The 16832-nt window shown below is 39.0% G+C and overlaps 1 pseudogene; it reads left to right on the forward strand.

Annotated features, from left to right (window-relative positions):
* The first annotated feature begins 15644 nt into the window (after nt 1-15644).
* LOC137756249 (ferritin light chain pseudogene) lies at nt 15645-16597 on the forward strand (annotated as a pseudogene).
* Nucleotides 16598-16832: the final 235 nt, after the last annotated feature.

The raw sequence follows: 16832 nt of genomic DNA on the forward strand, positions 1-16832 counted from the left end.
TCACATAAATTTATGATACATGGGGAATCATGATTTTTACTGAAGTTTACTATCTTTAAAGTAAAACTAATTTAAGATTCATGAAGAAGTAATATATCAGCCTAATAGAATCCTGTCATAGTGTATCAGAACCGATTACAATGTTGGCATTGTAGCTACTTTGCCCATAATTCTCTTTCAAAAACTATCCTTAGGAGAAGCTCAATTGAGTCTTTCAGAGCATACCTTATGAATGGGTACAAAATGAGTGGATTGAAGTACATATGACCTTCCCAAAGGTCATTTCCTGATAAACTGATGACAAAACGGGATTTACTCTTCCTGATAGTCTTCAATTTCCTGGGAAGCTTCATAGACATTATTTTTGCTTCATTAATACCCACTGATTATATCACAGAATTTGTACTGATTAGAATTATTGGGGCCTAGGGCAGGCCACCCCAAAATATGCCTCAATGGCATACTGATTATTTTGAATTAAAGTTACTTAAGAAACGGCCAGTGCAAGAGGGGCACTCTGACCCTCCTTCCTGTTTCCCCGAAAGCGGGAAATAAATCTCCCACGTGAAAGGTGCACTCCCTGTATCTGGAGGTAGAAGGACACCCTTATCCCAGAGACAGGGAATTCAGGGCTGAGAAGCTTGTATATGCAAACTTGCTACCTCCTTATTAATGGACTACCCAAGCCCAAACTTTGCTTAAATTCCTTTCTAATTAAGCACCCAAACCTAAGTGTCTTTGTCCTGTCAATTCCTCTCAAATTTATTGTTTCTTTGTTTAAAAAGTATAAAAGCTGCCTGCTTTGACCACTTCATAGGAGTCCTATTTCTATGAGACCTCTGTACACACAAATTAAATTTGTTTCTTTTTCTCCTGTTAATCTGTCTTGTCTTAACTTTATTATTAGTTCAGCCTCAAGAACTCAAGGGTGGTAGAGGGAGAAATTTCCCCCTCCCCAACAGAATATAACAAGTATCTGCTGAAAGTTACAACATTTTCTTTCCTGCTCAGACACACCTCCACAATGACCATTTCATACCCACCAATTCAACCATTTTTGCCTGCATCTTTATGTTTTATTAACTAATTTTAAAATACGGATGATGATCAAGTAAAGGCACTGTTCACAACACACATTCCTCTTACAGCACTCAGCTATTCAGAATATCAACTTTTATAAGCCTTGGTTCTCAGGGTATCAACGAAATTTGCATTTACAGATGTGAATATTCAGTCTGTATCATCACAGACACTTAACTGTTTTGGTTTTCTTTTGTACAATAGATGAATAAATATAATTATTTATAATTATTTTCCCTCATCCTTAGGAGGGTTTGGAAGATTAAGTAAATCCTTATTACCACAAAAAGGAGAGAAAATAATTTCTTAGTTGCTAATGATTCAGTCTTTGGGATCAAATGCCATCCTAATTTATTATGTAAGGGAAATAGCGGAACAAAAATAAGAGGAAATGGGGATGAAGGAATAGAGAGCATATGTGGGATAGAGGAAGACTTCAAAGAAGAGGAACTAGTGTTGGTTATTAGAAGTAGGTGCAAAAGCTTAATTATTGATTCTGAGGCAGCTGCAGAAAACGCATTGGGGCTTACTCTCCGGGAAGATATGGATGAGTAGAAATAAGATGGAATATCTCATGAAGCAGAGTTTAATACATAATATCTGTGTAGAAGCTGATTCTTCACCTGTGAACCACCAATTCTTTCCTTGAATAAAAACTCATGTCACATTCTCAAGCTTGTTGATCTTTACCTCCTTCCAAAGACAAATTTGCTCTGATTTCAATCAGTATCTTACCTACTGAATGGCCCAGAAGGAGATTCTTGGCAGTGCTGGAAAGCTTTACTTAGCTTAATGTCCTGGGACACTGGTATTGCACAATGGGAGACTCTAGATGTTTGCTATGATGAACTTTTAGTAAGAATTGGGACCACCTGCATCAACATGGTTTAACAGTTAAGACTGAGAACTGAGGCCACCTTTGTCAACATGATTACAATATCTGTTCTCTGGAACTGCTTGCCCTAGAAGATAAAACTTTTAAACCAATATATAACTGCACTTTTTGCTTCAAGAAATTGTTACAAGCCAATTTGGCCAGGCAGACAGTTTATTCATGAGGGCAAACAGATCTCCTTTAAGGATAACAGATTGTTCACATTAGCAAATAGCTCACTTATCAAACAAGAGTTGACTCATCAAGCCTCGTGTCAAGATGCCTACCTAGGGAAGTTCATCAACTGTAACTTATTATAGCCATAATTTGCTGGTCTCCATCAGTTTCCTGTCTTGGAAGACCCACCTTAAACCACTTGATTCCAGACCCCATGACTCTATAAATATTCTCTCCTGACACCCTATCCTGATATAATATTAAGACTGTCATAGTAGTGTCCTCCTTCACCGAAGTAAATCCAATTAAGTTTGTTTCCTTAATTAACAAGTTTTCTGGTGGTCTCTTGGGGAATCAACAGTAGCAAAGCAACTGAATGAATCTGAACTTCAGTGGTGGGGTTGAATGAAACAGTCTGTGAGCACTTCTATTACACTCATAGAAAAGGTTGATGTGTCAACATTTTACCAGTGATAATTTAATGTCAGTTCCCCTTTGGGTCTGTTTTTTAAGTGATCCATGATGTATTCCACAAGATAAAAGGGAATTAAGATTAAACAGAATATAGTAGACAGGAACAATAAAATCCAGTAATTTATCATTAACTGATACTTATCTCTAACACCTCTTTGCAGAAAAGAAAAAGAAACATCACTCCTTCGGTTGACAAAATGTGTTATATGTTGCATCTTAGGAATTTACAAGAACAAACACCAAGCTCTACGGTGTGACTGTGTACGTGTCTCTGTGTGTACATCAGTGATGTGTAAGTTTGTCTACAGATGAAAGAGGAGCATATGTCATGTGCACTCCTTACTAAGCATCTCAAACAGGCCCAGTAGGATCTCTCCTTTCAAATGAATCAGATACTATTCACAAACAAGTCAAATGCTACATAAACTCTGAACCTCTAACCAACACTTTAGATAGCCCTATAAATTGTAGGGACAAAATTTTGTATTGGTAACCTGTGTTTAGGCCAACATTTAAAAATAAGATTCCTGTAAAGCACTTTCTTGGTAAAATAATTGGAAATTTAATTCAAAACTAGCTTTGGTATGCTTTCTGTCAAATTCCTTCTTTCAGTATCATCAGGGACATGAGACTCCTTTTTAAATAAACAGTTTTCCACTGGATTGTAATTATTGCTTTTCATAATCAGTTCGTCGAAAACTTTTGCATATTTTATGTGATTTTCCTTTGTCGTTATAAAGGAAACAAAATTTCTTTATAAAGATGCATTTTGTTCCACCAGGTTTTAATTACTGCTTTTCATAATCAATTTATCACTTTTTGGCCACTGTAGTGGTAGTCCACCTTTCAGGCTACCCTCCTATTACTCCAACTTTAGTTGATGATCTCTGCCAGACATCAATACACAATGACGTACCAATAATAATCATTTTGTTTCATACATTTATTTATTTATTTTTGGCTGCATTGGGTCTTCGTTGCTGCGCGTGGGCTTTCTCTAGTTGCGGCAAGCGGGGGCTACTCTTCGTTGCGGTGCCCAGGCTTCTCATTGCAGTTGCTTCTCTTGTTGTGGAGCACGGGCTCTAGGCGTGCGGGCTTCAGTAGTTGTGGCACGTGGGCTCTAGAGTGCAGGCTCAGTAGTTGTGACGTACGGGCTTTGTTGTTCCGTGGCACGTGGGATCTTCCTGGACCAGGGTTCGAACCTGCGTCCCCTGAATTGGCAGGCGGATTCTTAACCATTGCGCCACCAGGGAAGTCCCCCAATAATAATCATTTTAACTCAGACATTCAAAATTTTCAAAAGACTGTAGCAACCCAGTGTTAACTTCAGAATTTTCTCCATGAGAAGCAGTTAAATGTGACAAATCACATCTGGAATTAGTAGAATGACCTCTACTTCTATTAGGGCTTACAGGACTAAAGGGAGGGCTCCTAACAACTGTTGGAAGACCTGTGCCCAGGATAGACCCCAATAAGAATAGCAACAACTTCAAAGACTTTAGGTGTAGGCCAACCAATAGCCTCAGGTAAGATTACGTTGATGCCATAACTCAGAATGTCCCATCAGCCTTGTGTTTCCTTTGGTGACTTTGATCGAAGAAGCAAAAGGCAGAAGTTTATTCTCTACTTTAGTGGGGATGTTTTGACCTGTTACATTTGACTCAACTCCAAGAAACTAATTTCAGTTTGCTATGTTGAAGAGACATCTTGGGTTAAATGACTCATGCCCATTTCCCTGCATCAGAGTACAAATAAAGAACATTATCACTATAGTGAATTCACTATAGCTTCATTTTTACATCTAAGGGATGTGCTACTTACAGACCTTCTGACAACTCTAAACATTAGCATAGTTTTGTAAATAAGTTTTAGGCAAATTGATGGATGTTGTATACTTGCTCTACATATATAAAAATGTCATTGCCTCTTATGGTCAGGTTATACAACACTGTGACCTCATCCCTCCCCAAGTTTTCCTCCCAAAACAGTACATAGTTCTGTTTCTGTACAATTTTTCCCCACGAACTAGCTTAACCTGAGAAGAATAACAATTATTGCTAATGGCACATCCCTTGGTAGAGAAGCTGAGGATGATACAGTCTTCAGGTCCTAGCTGCTTTTTTGACAATTTTAGAGAATAGCAGAATTGTTGTAGGCTTCACTTCACCACTACAATTAATATGACTCCCATACCCTGGATTTGAGAAGCAAACTGGGACGTACTTTGCCTTGGCCTCGGTCTAGGTACTACCCAAATATGATAATAATTCACAGTATTTTACCTTGATCAATATAGTATTAATTCCAACATTTTGGACTCTCATTATTTCCACAAGGCAAGATTGAATACACCAAGGATAGATAATCAGTTTTTTGTGGGTTTATATATACAAGCTTAAGAATGGTGATATACAAAATATTTAACAGCCAGTGTGGCACAGGCAACAACCAGTCGTTATGAACACCTGTGTGGTTGTATAGGTGACTACTAGCTGAATACCGGTTCTAAGCATAAATCTAAATTACCGGAGGCAACTGCAGAGAAAATGCAAAGGAGAGGAGAAACACATAACGTGGCTTTTTGGACATAGATATGGGAGACAAAAGCAGTCTCAAAAATGTTTGAAAACTAGAATTTTAGCAAATTCAAAATATGCAGCCCAGCTACTTTCTTCTCTGTTACACAACTCTGATTTTCTTTTATATGTAACCTAGTATAGGGTGGTAAAGTGACTTAGAATGTTGATACACTGTTTTAATAAATTACTTGGGAATGTTATATATTCATTTAAAATTAATAATACACTATGTTCACTTTAAAAATATTTTAAGGTGTCTCAGTTGGAAAATGTGAAAAAATTATAGCACTAGTTAATACATAGCAACTTACTTTCATTAAGGTAGTTGTGCTATTATTATTAATTGATTATAAATGTTTGGCTGATTAAGTTATTTGATTAGAAAACTGGTAAAGGTATTTTTTTCCCCTAGTATAGCTGTTTTGGGACAGTTTAGCTTAGTGCAGTAAAACAGCTGAAGTGATTGATTTGTTGTATGTCATATATAATCTTATCTGTATTAGTATTATGTAAAACCAAGTTAGATAAAGTTAAGGTTTTATTTAAAAAATAAAAAGTGTAAAGGATTGTTGAGTCCTCTAAATACACTAAAAATATACAGTGAACTTAATCAGAATTCCTGTTTATATACTATATTAGCTTCCTACTGCTGTTGTAATAAAGTACCACAAAGTTAGGAGCTTAAAACAACACAAATGTATTATCTTACAGTTCTGGAGGTCAGAAGTCTAAAATGGGTCTTATATCTGGGTATCAACCAGGCTGCTTTCCTTCTGGGAACTCTAGGGGAGAATCATTCCCTTGCTTTTCCAGCTACTACAGGTTACCTGAATTCCTTGGCTCATGGTCCCTTCCTCTATCCTCAAATCTAGCAACTTAACAACTTCAAATCTCTCTCTGAAAGCGACTCTCCTGCTTTCATTTTACATTTAGGAGTCTTGTGATTATATTGGCCCATCCAGACAATATGGTTATAACCTCCTCATCTCAAGATCTTTAACTAAATTACATCTGCAAAATCCCTTTTGCCATTTATGGTCACATATTCATAGGTTCCAGGGATTAGGATTTCGTTATCTTTGGGGAACATTATTCTGCCTAACACATACCACCTAATTAAAATGATTAACATATTCTAACTCTTGCTTAAAGCAGGTCCAAAAGTAAATCTACCTGACAAGCTTTTTTTTTTCTTCTAAAACTAAATTACCTGCATATAACTTGGAGATACTAAACAATCTGAAAATAAATTAGGGGCTTCCCTGGTGGCACAGTGGTTAAGAATCCACCTGCCAATGTAGGGGACACGGGTTCAAGCCTTGGCCTGGGAAGATCCCAAATTCCACAGAGCAAATAAGCCCATGCGCCACAACTACTGAGCCTGCGTTCTAGAGCCCGCGAGCCACAACTATTGAGCCTAAGTGCCACAACTACTGAAACCCATGTGCCTAGAGCCCGTGCTCCACAACAAGAGAAGCCACCGCAACGAGAAGCCCGCACACCGCAATGAAGAGTAGTCCCCGCTCGCCGCAACTAGAGAAAGCCCGCACGCAGCAGCAAAGACCCAACACAGTCAAAAAATAAATAAATAAAATATATAAATTTATAAAAATAAATTAAAAAAACAAATTACTTATATATCTCACATGGTGAAGTTTCTCACCTTTAGTCAAGACCAGTAAGATCAGAGATTATAAAAATTTTTTAAATCAGCAAATTTTTGAATCAGTGTTTAGAAGCCAATTACTATTATATATTTTCATATGCTTTATCAAACATTTTAGATACTGGAAAGAAAACCCTCAATAACAGGAGGGAAACTGAAAAATTCACAAATATGTGAAAATTAAATGACACACTCCTAAATAACCAATGGGTCAAGGAAGAAATCAAAAAGGAAATCAGAGAGTATCTTGGGATAAACAAAAATTAAAATACAACATACCAAAACTTATGGGATACAGCAAAAGCAGTTCCAAGAGGGAGGTCTACAGCATTAAATTCCTACAATAATAAAAAGAAAATCTCAAACAACCCAAGTTTACCCCTCAAGGAATTAGAAAAAGGAGAACTAAGCCCAAAGTTACTAGAAGGAAGAAAATAATAAATATGAGAGCAGAAATAAATGAAATAGAGACTAGAAATAAAACAGAAAAAACAATCAAAGAAACTAAGAGTTTGGGGGTTTTGTTTGTTTGTTTGTTTGTTTTTAAGATAAACAAAACTGATTGAACTTTAGCTAGGCTAACCAAGAAAAAAAGAGAGGACTCAAAAAAAAAAAAACAAAAAAAACCCAAATTCTAAATGAAAAGGAGACATTTATCCAACTGACACCAAAGAAATACAAAGGATTGTAAGAGGCTACTATGAACAATTATATGCCAATAAACTGGATAACTTAGAAGAAATGGAAAAGTTCATAGAAACATAAAACCTAGTAAGATCTTTAAAAATCTTAACAGAGCAATAATAACCAAGGAGTTTGAAAAGCTGGGGGAAAATTTCCTTGACATGGGTCTTGGCAATGATTTTTTTTGGATATGACACCCAAAGCACAGGCAACAAACGAAAAAGTAAACAAGTGGGACTACATCAAACCAAAAAGCTTCTGCACAGCAAAGGAAATCATCAACAAAATGAAAGGCAACCTACTGAACGGGAGAAAATATTTGCAAATCATATAACTGATTAAGAGTTAATATCCAAATATACAACTCGTTAGCAAACTCTTACAACTCAATAGCAGGAAAACAAACAATCCAATTAAAAAATGGGCAGAGGGCTTCCCTGGTGGCACAGTGGTTGAGAATCTGCCTGCTAATGCAGGGGACACAGGTTCGAGCCCTGGTCTGGGAAGATCCCACATGCCGCGGAGCAACTAGGCCCGTGAGCCACAACTACTGAGCCTGCGCGTCTGGAGCCTGTGCTCCGCAACAAGAGAGGCCACGATAATGAGAGGCCTGCGCACCGCGATGAAGAGTGGCCCCAACTTGCCGCAACTAGAGAAAGCCCTCGCACAGAAACGAAGACCCAACACAGCCAAATAAATAAATAAATAAATAATAATTTAAAAAAAAAAAAAAAAGGGCAGAGGACCTGAATAGACATTTTTCCAAAGAAGACATACAGATGGCCAACAGGCACATGAAAAGATTCTCAATATCACTAATCAGGGAAATGCAAATCAAAACCACAACGAGATATCACCCACACCTCTTAGAATGGCTATTATCAAAAAGACAAGAAACAACAAGTATTGGCAAGAATGTGGAGAAAAAGGAACCTTCCTGCACTGTTGGTGGGGATGTAAATTGGTGTAGCCACTATGGAAAATAGTACAGAGGTTCCTCAAAAAATTAAAAATAGGGGGCTTCCGTGGTGGCGCAGTGGTTGAGAATCTGCCTGCCAATGCAGGGGACACGGGTTCGAGCCCTGGTCTGGGAAGATCCCACATACCGCAGAGCAACTGGGCCCGTGAGCCACAATCGCTGAGCCTGCGCATCTGGAGCCTGTGCTCCGCAACAAGAGAGGCCCGCGCACCGCGATGAAGAGTGGCCCCCACTTGCCGCAACTAGAGAAAGCCCTCGCACAGAAACGAAGACCCAACACAGCCATAAATAAATAAATAATAAATAAATTAAAAAAAAAAAAATTAAAAATAGAACTACCATACCATCTAGCAATCTTACCTCTGGGTATATATGTGAAGGAAATAAAATCAGTATCTCAAAGATATCTGCACCTCCATGTTCAGTGAAGCACTATTCCAAGACACTGAAACAACCTATGTTATCATGGATGGAAGAATGGATGTATACACACACACATACACAATGGAATATTATTCAGCTTAAAAAAGAATGAATTCTTCCCATTGGTGATAACATGGATGGACCTGAACAGCATTATGCTAAGTGAAATAAGGCAGACGGAGAAAGACCAACATTCAAATGTGAAGTCTAAAAAAAACTGTCAAACGCATAGAAACAGAAAGTAGAATGGTGGTTGCCAGGTGCTGGGGGGTGGAGGAAATTGAAAGATGTTGGTCAAAGTGTACAAACTTCCAGTTATAAGGTAAATAAGTTCTGAGGATTAACTGTACAGCATGGTGACTATAGTGTATTATCTACTTGTAAGTTGCTAAGAGAGTAGATCTTATAGGTTCTCATCATACAGAAAATAATTGTAATTCTGTGAGGTGATGAATGTGTTGACTAACCTTATTGTGGCAATCATTTCACAATATATGTGTATCAAATCATCATGTTGTACACCTTAAACTTACATAATATTATATTTCAATTATATTTCAATAATGGTGGGGGGGAAAAAGCCACTCTACTAGGATACATTCATTGACATTGTTAAGCAATATTTTAGAATGAGAAGAAATATGGACTTAGAAAAATATTGAATGATTGTTGCTATAATTATTCTATGTATTTTAAAATGCTCTTTTCTAGGCATATTGTTGCTCAGGGATTCTTTCCAACACATATGTCAAAGCAGAGACCTGAGGGTGACAAGAAGGCAAAACCATTTAATATTATAATTAATATTGGACTGCTGACTTCTGAAACTCTTCCTGAGAGTAAGAAAAATAGACCCCTAACTTGTTTAAATAAATGTCATTTCTGGACCTTGTTACCAGCACCTGAATATAGTTCCAATTGCTACAGTTCTAAAAGTCTTTCTTAATTCAAAATTATTGTGCATTGGAGTGAGTAACTGATTTAATGTCTTGAGGCAGGAAAAAATAAATAATGAATTGGAAGACTTCATTGCCAGAAAAGAAAGATGCCTTTAAAGCAGATCTACAGTAGGGCTAAAAGGTCAAAGCTGTGCCCTATAAAAGCTCCCACTGGCCAAGTTGTGAAACACTGAAAAAGAGAGTAATAATTACAATTATTTGGAACTTGTTTTATCTGTGAAAAGCCTTGGGTCTATAATGATACTTGCCAATGGAAAAGTTAATTTAAAATGCACAAAAGTTAATTATAAATATAAAAGAAGATGACAAACAGAAGAATATGCTTAAATACAATGGCAACCTTTTCAGAATTTCTTATTTTTTAAATTTTCTTTTCATTTTAGTTATGGGTTGCTACATAGATTGTATCTCCATTAAGTAAGGAAAACTGGCCATTAGGAACTGTAGGAAAGATACATAATTCTCTGAAGTTAGGCACTGTATTAAAATCAGGACAAATAAGCAGCACTGGTGTTCAGACACAACGACCTGACAAATGAGGATACAGCGATGAGTTCCAAGATGACAGATTAGCTGAAAATCCAGAGACAGGAACTGATCACATAGACACAATGTGTGCTCTTCTTGGAGCAGACACATTTACATAAACCTAATATCTAATAATAAATTCCTGTAAGGTATTATGAAGTAACTTCTAAACTGAGGAAGAATACTCTCAGATCAAGACTTGTTGGGCATGTAAGTAGAGGGAGACACACAATCTGAGATCAGGTGTGGATTTGGAAATTCCAATTGAATTACCAATGAATATTAACTCTACAAGGGACCCAGCCAGCAAATTTTGGCTTAGGTGTGAATCCCTTTCAAAGATAAAATTATAGCCCATGTCTTGGCCAGAATTAGCAACTGTGGTTGATCTGACATTGCACTGTTTCTCTTGGGGATCTACTAGTATTTCTGTAATCTCAAGTAGAATTACACATGTATAGTATTAATAAAGAAATAGGACAAGTCTTCAATGTTGGTATTTTAATATTGGTTTCAGTGTATAAATAGTAATAAGTTTTATTATCATAGTAAAAATTTATATATGACAAATGTATTAGAAAGAGTTGAGAATCTTTGACATACTGGACTTACTGTATAGATACATTTAAGAGCATTTGACTAAGTCTGTAATCAACATTTAAATGTGTAGCAATACTTAGTGTATTTATTTTAATATTATTTGTGCCAGAATATTTAAACATTTTTAAATCAATTCGTGGAAGTATAACTTTATTGAGTATCAGAAAATAGTGGTAAATATTTCTCTCCATACACAAATGACCTTCTGTTAGCAACATTCCCTGCAACACTGTGTAAGGCCCATAATATTCTCTAAAGGCCAAACTCCATAAGAAATTATCACTTCCAGAACAATGTACACACAAAATATCGTTAGTAGCCATTCATATTCAAATTTGAAATAATGATGATGAAACCAGCATCAGTTGTACAAATGACACACACTCAAAACAAAGGAAAACTACACCATGAAAAAAAGCATTCTAAAAAGTATTTTCACCATCTTAAAGAAATAAGTGGTAGGGACCTACAAGATGATGGAGGAGTAAGACGTGGAGATCACCTTCCTCCCCACAAATACATCAAAAATACTTCTACAAGTGGAACGACTCCTACAGAACACCTACGGAACACTGGCAGAAGACCTCAGACCTCCCAAAAGGCAAGAAATTCCCCACATACCTGGGTATGGCAAAAGAAAAAAGAAAAAACAGACAAAAGAACAGGGATGGGACCTGCACCAGTGGGAGGGAGCTGTGAAGGAGGAAAGGTTTCCACACACTAGGAAGCCCCTTCACTGGTGGAGATGGGGGTTGGGCGGGGGGAACCTTCGGAGCCAAGGAGGAGAGCGCAGCAACAGGGGTGCAGAGGGCAAAGTGGAGAGATTCCCGCACAGAGGATCGGCGCCGACCAGCACTCACCAGCCTGAGAGGCTTGTCGACTCACACGCCCGGGGCAGGTGGGGGCTGGGAGCTGAGGCTCAGGCTTCAGAGGTCAGATCCCAGAGAGAGCACTGGGGCTGGCTGTGTGAACACAGCCTGAGCGGGCTAGTGCACCATAGCTAGCCAGGAGGGAGTCCGGGAAAATGTCTGGACCTGCCAAAGAGGCAAGAGACCATTGTTTTGGGGTGTGCGAGGAGAGAGGATTCCTTCCCTGTGTCCCCACAGAGGGCAGAGCACCACCTAAGTGAGCTCCAGAGATGGGCGTGAGCCACGGCTATCAGCTTGGACCCCAGAGACGGGCATGAAATGCTAATGCTGCTGCTGCTGCCACCCACTTTTATTCAATATAGTTTTGGAAGTCCTAGCCATGGCAATCAGAGAAGAAAAAGAAATAAAAGAATCCAAATTGGAAAAGAAGAAGTAAAACTGTCACTGTTTGCAGATGACATGATACTATACGTAGAAAATCCTAAAGATGCTACCAGAAAACTACTAGAGCTAATCAATGAATTTGGTAAAGCAGCAGGATACACAGAAATTTCTTGCATTCCTATACACTAATGATGAAATATCCGAAAGAGAAATTAAGAAGCACTCCCATTTACCATTGCAACAAAAAGAATAAAATACCTAGAAATAAACCTACCTAAAGAGACAAAAGACCTGTATGCAGAAAACTATAAGACACTGATGAAAGAAATTAAAGATGATACAAACCTATGGGGAGAGATACCGTGTACTTGGATAGGAAGAATCAACATTGTGAAAATGACTATACTACCCAAAGCAATCTACAGATTCAATGCAATCCCTATCAAACTACCAAGGGCATTTTTCACAGAACTAGAATAAAAAAATTCACAATTTGTATGGAAACACAAGAGATGCCAAATTGCCAAAGCAACCTTGAGAAAGAAAAACGGAGCTGGAAGAATCAGGCTCCCGGACTTCGGAATATACTACAAAGGTACAGTAATCAAGACAGTATGTTACTGGCACAAAAACAGAAATGTAGATCAATGGAACAGGATAGAAAGCCCAGAGATAGACTCATGCACATACGGTCACCTTATCTTTGATAAAGGAGGCAAGAATATGCAAGGGAGAAAAGACAGCCTCTTCAATAAGTGGTGCTGGGAAAACTGCACAGCTATATATAAAAGAATAAAATTAGAACACTTCCTAACACCATACACAAAAATAAACTCAAAACGGATTAAGGACTTAAACGTAAGGCCAGACACGATAAAACTCTTAGAGTAAAACATAGGAAGAACACTCTATGACATAAATCACAGCAAGATCCTTTTTGACCCACCTCCTAGAGAAATGGAAATAAAAACAAAAATAAAGAAGTGGGACCTAATGAAACTTAAAAGCTTTTGCACAGCAAAGGAAACCATAAACAAGATGAAAAGACAACCCTCAAAATGGGAGAAAATATTTGCAAATGAAGCAACTGACAAAGGATTAATCTCCAAAATATACAAGCAGCTCATGCAGTTCAATATTAAAAAAAACAAACAACCCAATCTAAAACAGGCAGAAGACCTAAATAGACATTTCTCCAAAGTAGATATATAGATTTCCAACAAACACATATGAAAGGATGCTCAACATCACTAATCATTAGAGGAATGCAAATCAAAACCACAATGAGGTATCATCTCTCACCGGTCAGAATGGCCATCATCAAAAAATCTACAAACAATAAATGCTGGAGAGGGTGTGGAGAAAAGTGAACCCTCTTGCACTGCTGGTGGGAATGTAAATTGATACAGCCACTATGGAGAACAGTATGGAGGTTTGTTAAAAAACTAAAAATAGAACTACCATACGACCCAGTAATCCCACTACTGGGCATATACCCTGAGAAAACCATAATTCAAAAAGAGACATGTACCACAGTGTTCATTGTAGCACTATTTACCATAGCCAGGACATGGAAGCAACCTAAGGGTCCATCAACAGATGAATGGATAAAGAAGTTGTGGCACATATATACAATGGAATATTACTCAGCCATAAAAAGAAACAAAATTGAGTTATTTGTAGTGAGGTGGACGGACCTAGAGTCTGTCATACAGAGTCAAGTAAGTCAGAAAGAGAAAAACAAATACCACATGCTAACACATGTATATGGAATCTAAAAAAAAAAAAATGGTTCTGATGAACCTAGGTACAGGACAGGAATAAAAATGCAGACGTAGAGAATGTACTTGAGGACATGGGAAGGGGGAAGGGTAAGCTTGGACGAGGTGAGAGTGTAGAATTGACATATATACACTACCAAATGTAAAATAGATGGCTAGTGGGAAGCAGCCGCATAGCACAGGGAGATCAGTTCAGTGCTTTGTGACCACCTAGAGGGGTGGGATAGGGAGTGTGGGAGGGAGATGCAAGAGGGGGGGGATATGGGGATATATGTATACATATAGCTGATTCACTTTGTTATACAGCAGAAACTAACACAACATTATAAAGCAACTATACTCCAATAAGGATGTTAAAAAAAAAAAGAGGTCAGCAGGGACTCTAATAAATTCATTTACTACAAAAAAGAAAAAAGAAGAAACAAGTGACAAGGTTATTTTTCTTTTTCTTAAAAACAACACAGAACCATTTAATGTTCTGTGCAAATGCTTTAAAGAACATAATAAAAACATAACATTATAAATCAACTATGCCCCCACATAAAATAAAAAATTAAATTAAAAATAAATAAAACATGCTACAGAGAAGAAGAACATAATAAAGACTTCAGTACAGAGAAGGAAACAAATTATGAGTTGCTAGGGCTCCAGGAAGCCAAGGAAGAATATAAAACAATTCAGAGATTAAAGACAAATTAGAATAAACACAAATGGAAGAGGCACTTGAATGAAAACATAATGAAGAACGTGGCTAGCAGGCATGAGATTATTACCAAAACAAAACTGAAAAGATCAGACCTGAAGAATAATGAAGGATTATGGAAATGAGAAATATGGAATAAAAATTAAACTTAAAAAGTATTTAAATGTAAAACAGAAGTTTTCAATGAAATAAAGATTTTAATATGTACACCAAAAGGGCACACTGTCTCTAGACAAACTGAAATGAAATGCTTAATGCCAAGGCATATTGTGGTAAACCACTGAACATTAAATGTATTAAAACTATATAAATGGACATTGACAGAGGCAGAGCAAGTTGTGTAGAAGGTGATGGAAAGTACAGTTGACTCTTGAAAAATGGGGACGGGTTGGGGGCAAACTCCCATCGTTGACCCCCCCCCCCAGTCAAAAATCCACCTATAACTTTACGATCAGCCTTCCATATACTGGTTCTGCATCCTTGGGTTCAACCAACTGCGGATGGGGTAGTACCATATTTATTGAAAACCATCTGCATGTGAGTGGTCCCGTGCAGTTCAAACTCATGTTGTTCAAGGGTCAACTGGGGACTTCCCTGGTGGCGCAGTGGTTGGGACTCCACGCTCCCCATGCCGGAGGCCTGGGTTCAATCCCTGGTCAGGGAACTAGATCCCACATGCATGTTGCAATTAAGAGTTCTCATGCCACAGCTAGGGAGCCCGCATGTCTCAAGGAGCCCGCGAGCCACAACTAAGACCTGACACGACCAAATAAATAAATATTAAAAAAAAAAAAAGGGTCAACTGTACATTGACTTCAGCCTTCTACAAATCAACATCAGCTGAAGATTATGCAGCAAAGTTATGCCATAGTGAGGGAGAAACCATGTTTCAAGAACTTTATACCCAGCTAAGTATCTCTTCAAGTGAAAAGACAATAGAAAATACTCTAAGGCAAGCAGTGCACTGGGCAGTCCCACGGCTCCGTCTCCTGCTACAACGGTGTGTGGACAGAACAGACCCAGGGGCGCCCCTTGCTCCCGCCTCCGACCCCCCTCCAACCTGTGTTCCACTCGCAACTTTCGGAACCAGCCGCTCAGCTGTCCTCGGCCACCGGGACCGCCAGCACCATATTTTGAGCTTAACGCCGTATTACCGATCCACCACGAGCTCCCAGATTCGTCAGAATGATTCCGCCGAGGTGGAGGCCGCCGTCAACCGCCTGGTCAACATGCACCTGTGGGCCTCGCGCACCTACCTCTCTCTGGGCTCCTATTTCCACCGCCACGACGCGGCTCTGGAGGGCCTGGGCCACTTCCTCCGCGAAGTGCCCGAGGGGAAGCTTGAGGGCGCCCAGCGCCTCTTGAAAATGCAGAAACAGCGCGGCAGCCGCGCCCTCTTCCAGGACGTGCAGAAGCGTCTCAGGATGAGCGGGGTGAAACCCAGGACGCTGTGGAAGCCGCCATTATCATGGAGAAGAACCTGAACCAGGCCCCTGTGGACCTGCACGCCCTGGGCTCTGCCCGCGCAGACCCCCGCCTCTGGGACTTCCCGGAGAGCCGCCTCCTAGATGAGCAGGTGAAACTCATCCAGAAGATGCGCGATCACCTGACCAACCTCCGCAGGCCGGCTGGTCCCCAGGCGGGGCTGGGCGAGTCCCTCGTCGAAAGGCTCACCCTCCAGCACGACTAGGAGCCTCCGGAGCCCAGCGGCCTTTGAGGAGCCCCTCTGGCGTCAGGGCTTCTGCCTGAAGCCCCTCTCTGCAGCCACTAGGCAGCTTTTTAACCACCCTGGAGCGCTCTCCCAAGCCTTGGACCAAATGGAAACAATAAAGCTTTTTGCAGCAAAGAAAGAAAGAAAAGAAAGTACTCTAAGGCATATAATACCCAGAAAATACAGCTTCCCTCTCACAAATTAAACTCACAAACAAATACTACCTGATCATGAAATACAACTAATTAGTTGTGTGATTTAAAATAAAGAAATCAGGAATGACGGAAACGATGATAAGCAATGAATCAATTTAAATTTACTGAATTGATCCTATTGTAAGTTTAGAGTTCAAAAAGAGTAC

The sequence above is a fragment of the Eschrichtius robustus genome, chromosome X (genome assembly GCF_028021215.1).
Source record: "Eschrichtius robustus isolate mEscRob2 chromosome X, mEscRob2.pri, whole genome shotgun sequence".
Classification (NCBI taxonomy): domain Eukaryota; kingdom Metazoa; phylum Chordata; class Mammalia; order Artiodactyla; family Eschrichtiidae; genus Eschrichtius; species Eschrichtius robustus.